At 46.7% G+C, this 4558-nt stretch overlaps 1 pseudogene across 1 annotated transcript; it reads left to right on the top strand.

Annotated features, from left to right (window-relative positions):
- Positions 1-3066: 3066 nt before the first annotated feature.
- LOC310791735 (protein Niban 2 pseudogene) lies at positions 3067-4335 on the top strand (annotated as a pseudogene). The gene has a single exon. The product of its transcript is annotated as a protein Niban 2 pseudogene (transcript).
- The last annotated feature ends 223 nt before the right edge of the window (positions 4336-4558 follow it).

Here is a 4558-nt window from a genome sequence, read left to right as displayed (position 1 = left end):
AATCCACAGGAGAGGAAGCAACCTGAGTGCAGTTCAATCTTATGGGCTAATAGTTATTATATAGTTTATTACAGTACTTCTGGTTATTATTACGGTGCATGTTTTTTTATGACAGCATGGACTAAAAATAAATAAATAAATATTGTTTTATCAATACAGGGTATTTATGTTATTTATATTCTGAGCATGCTCATGAGTGTAGAAACGTACACTCATTAGCATATTTGTTGAATGAATCCAGTTTGATACGTTGTGTTTTCCTGGACATTTCCCTCATCTCCAGAGGCCTATACCACGAAGCAAGATGAGTAGGTTAGCGAGGTAACTTCAGGCTTAACCCTGGGTTTGCCGTATCATGACGCTAGTTCACTTCTTACCGAGATAGATCACCATAGCAACTGATTCTCTACGGATAACCTGCTCCGGGGCAGGTTAAGTTCAGAGGATAAAATCAACCCATGAAAGGCCCACCTTCTGACCAATCAGCTCTCTGGAAACAGCGAGTCACCATTCATATATGATCCCCAGATAAAAAATAGATTGCATTCAAATGAAAGAATCACAAAAGGAGAAAAAACACATATGGCTCCTGTTGAATTAATCAAGGACTGAAGCCTTGCACTTGTTGCAGGCTACATAATTCAATTAAGCCCTACAATTTAATATGGCATCGCCTGCACACAGATTATTCATAGCTAGGCTACTCCTGCATTTTGCAGCTGCAACTGTGTTGCTTTTTTGGCCTGTATGATGTGATTGAAATCTTCATATTATTCCACCATAGTCCTGTATGAAATATGCAACTCTGCTGCCAATACCATAAAATAGGCTATTTTTATCAATGAAATCTATACCCGCACCGTGTTGATTCAGTTCAGCAGCTTTTTAAAATTGTATTATCATAATTTGTTTTATTGGTAGCTTTTGATAGGAATTATTCAGTGCGACCAAACACATCATATCATTATTATTCTTTGAGCCTAATGGTCCAAATACGCCTATGGATATTGGAAATTTAGACTGAGATAGATTACATATTACTTCCACTCGCAAAAAAGACATGGAGGTTTTATTGAGTTTATTGAGAGGGTGCATTACTGCTGTAGGATCATACGTGGAGGCAGAATCCACTCTTCAAAGAAATGTCTGATGTGAATAAAAGCGGTAACTTAAGACAGTCATTCGGGAACATGCAGACTAATCATATCCAACGCGTTTTCTGATTCTGACATACAGTGAAGCTCTGCTAATTAATACACTTTCATCTGCGCTTTGAATGAATGAGGAAATAGGCATGTCAGACGTTGTAATATCTGAAGCTGTCCATATTGTTTTGTGATTGGCTAGTTGTTACAAACCACGCCTCTTTCATGGGCATGAGCTCGTGTGAACGAGCAAAAATTTTCATGTGCATGAGCTCAGAGCTGGATTTGGAAATCCTAAATTGACAGAACCGACTGATAACCACGTTCGTGGTACCGAATAGCTCGATTGCGATTGTCTGTAAGTCAAACCAGATCAAGGGACAGATCCTGGATCTGTTTATCCTCCATTCGTGGTATGGGCCCCAGGTCAAAGTGACACATACAGACAACAATAACAGACAAATAGCAACAGACAACGGGGTAGCTTGGTTCCAGCCTTAAAACCCATTACATGAGGATTTTTTTAAATGTCTATGGAGAAATGAATGGGGAACTCTCTTCCGGGGCAAGAAATGTCACATGACTGTTCAGCTCTATTGATCGCGATTGATTGCAGATGGGCCCCTATGGTGCATCGGCCCTCACAAGGTTCATCCTCAGCTAGTCACTGAGGCAACCCTGGGGATGTAATTCCACGGGCCTTATGGGTGTGTGGGGCGGGGGCCGGGGTGTGGGGCATCGGTGCTCTCTATCATTGGCCGAAGGATGCCAGTAGGTCAGAATCTTAGGCTAGGCTATAGATTAGCTACAGCCTAACTGTAGGCTGTAGATTGGCTAGACCAGAGGATTGCAAAGTCTGAGACCTCCTCTCAGAAATAGCATTTAAAAAGATCTGTGAAAAAGCTTCCTTCACTCTTACTCAAATGATTAAATTAGCTATAACTGAAATAACTGAAATAAATTGCTCACTGAACCTCCCTTCAAACTGTTTGAGCCCCCTGGGGAGGCCCACCTCCCACTTTGGATACCTCTGACCTGGACCTCTTGATTGTTATAGTTTTCAGGCTTAGATTAGAGTAGAGTAGGACAGGGCAGATTAGGCTGTAGATTAGCTAGATTCCTTGTGTGCTACTGTAGTTAGTTCCGGTTAATGGCTAGAGTAGTCAGATTGTCTGAGCTGTTGTTCGTTTGGCCTGGCCACTCTGCTGCCGGTTCCAGTGTGCCGCTGTTACCTCAGCCGCTGCGGCGGTATGGCCATTGAGTAGCTGCTGTATGCCCTAGGGCTGGGTGATAAATGTCAATTAGTTTCTTGTCTATTCAGTGGCTCATTTCGCCTGGTAACTATAATACATAACTTGATTGCTAAATCTTTCTGTCCCCTGTGACTATTCATGACCGTATCGCCCAGCCCCAGTATATCCTATCTGTTCTGCTCGCTCTCCTCTTCCCCCTTCCCCTGCTCTCTTCCTATCTCTCCCCCTCACCACCTCCTCGCTTTCCCTGCTCTCTCCTTGCCCACACCCCCCCCTCTTTCTCCCCTTCCCTCTGTCTCTCTCTATCATATGATTGTTCAATCATGTTGTTATTATTATTACTGTAATTGTTATTGTTGTGTGAGCTCGATTTAAAGCTAGACATTCTCTGTAAGGCCTCTGAAACATCCTTGTGAATTAGGGCTACACAAATAGCCCCCCCCCCCCCCCCCCCCAGCAGAGGGCAGTATAAAAGAGGACACTAGCAAAGATTCCCTGATAAAAAAACCCATAAAGGAGCTTTCTGCTGATGTCGAAGGAGCTAAGCTTTCCAAGAAGAATATTCTTGACGGTGCCTTCTTAAAAACGGCCTTGCTGTTCTTTTTCCAGTTTTGTTTATTGTCCAGGTTAGATATACACATACATTAGGGATGGGTCGTGATTTTCAAATGTATGTCAGCCATGCCAATAATGGTTTGTCAGAGAAGAACAAGGTCCAGATGCCAGCCTTCACTGACAGTGCGACTACTGCCAGGCTCATGGGCACTACAGCACCTGGGACATGTGTGGCATACGTGTACCATCGCAGATTATGTCTAACCTAGTGATGGAGGGCCTCCTCCCCAAATCGAGGGAGTTCATCTCCCCTCGACTCAAAGACAAGATACATGAGAGGCAGAGGAACTGGATGCTGATCAGTGACACGGTGTACACGTACAGCCCGATGCAGCACCAGTGCCGAGCCCAGTACAAGCCTGTGGTGCAGCGGTGTGGGGCGGGACGTCCCGTGCTGCAGGGCTCCATATGAACAGACATGGACCAGATCATCCCCGCCAAGGAGCATGTCATCAACCAGATGTGAGCGGTGGTCCTCCCCAAGGCAGAGACACTGCTGAAGGTGAGCATCCAGCCGTACATCAGCTCCATCCTGGATGCCCTGATGGAGCCGACCATCCGCGACTTCCCTGAGGCCCGCAACATTTTCATCAGAGAGCTGGACATGTGCAAGAACACTCTCAACAAAGGCACCAAAGAGACTATGGTTGGCCTTCCACCTGGTGAAGATACAGAGATGCTATGAGAAGGTGGAAAAGCTGAGCCTGGAGGGTCTGCAGCAGAGGTTTCGAAGTCTCCAGCCCCTCGGTGTTCATCCAGAGGGCCAAGATCCTCATGAGAGAGCAAATGGAGGTTGCAGTATACATCTTTGAGTAGATAATTCACCAAAGTTTGGAGTGTCAGGGAACGGAGGGCTCTGTAAGACCATCCAGCGCTGCCAGGACTGAGTCATCAAGAAATTTGACTATGACAGCAACACGGTGAGAAAGCGTTTCTTCCACAGGCCTCTCCTGCAGATCATCATCCCATACATCGTGAGCAGCTCAGCCGGTGCTGCACCTCCCAGCAGCCCTGCTTCCAGGAGCAGATTTTTTAGGCCTTTTCCCATTTGGAGAACATTTTCGAGAAGGAGGTGGACATCATGACGGCTGTGAAGGAGGCAGCAGTCCAGTCCAGCAGTCCAGTGGAGACACAACCTGTACAGGGACAGCATCATTCTCACCAGCAGCGACTCCAACCTGCACGTCCTGGGCGAAAACCCGTCCATCGACTCTGCCGGGAATTACGGAGCCGAGGAGGAGGTGGACAGAGTCGGGGAGAATGCCGAGGAGTCCGAGAGGAGGAGGAGGATGAAGCAGGTGGTGTGCAGGTGGTGTCCATGATCCAGGTGGAGGGCTCTCCAGTTCCTCCTGTTGAGTCGTGGAGGATGGGGAGGAGGAAAAGTAGGATGAGAACAGCCAAGCCAGAGTGAGAACAGAACCAGCAGTCCCAAAACCGGTCCCATCAGTGGGTGAATGTGCTACAAGAAGCACACTAGAGGAAGTAGATGAGGCCATGCAGGGAGAGGGAAGACAGCGCCGGAGGAGGAACTCCCACCCATCAACC

This window comes from Poromitra crassiceps, assembly GCF_964638095.1.
Source record: "Poromitra crassiceps genome assembly, chromosome: 2".
Taxonomy (NCBI): domain Eukaryota; kingdom Metazoa; phylum Chordata; class Actinopteri; order Beryciformes; family Melamphaidae; genus Poromitra; species Poromitra crassiceps.
This window is presented reverse-complemented; position numbering and strand designations above follow the sequence as displayed.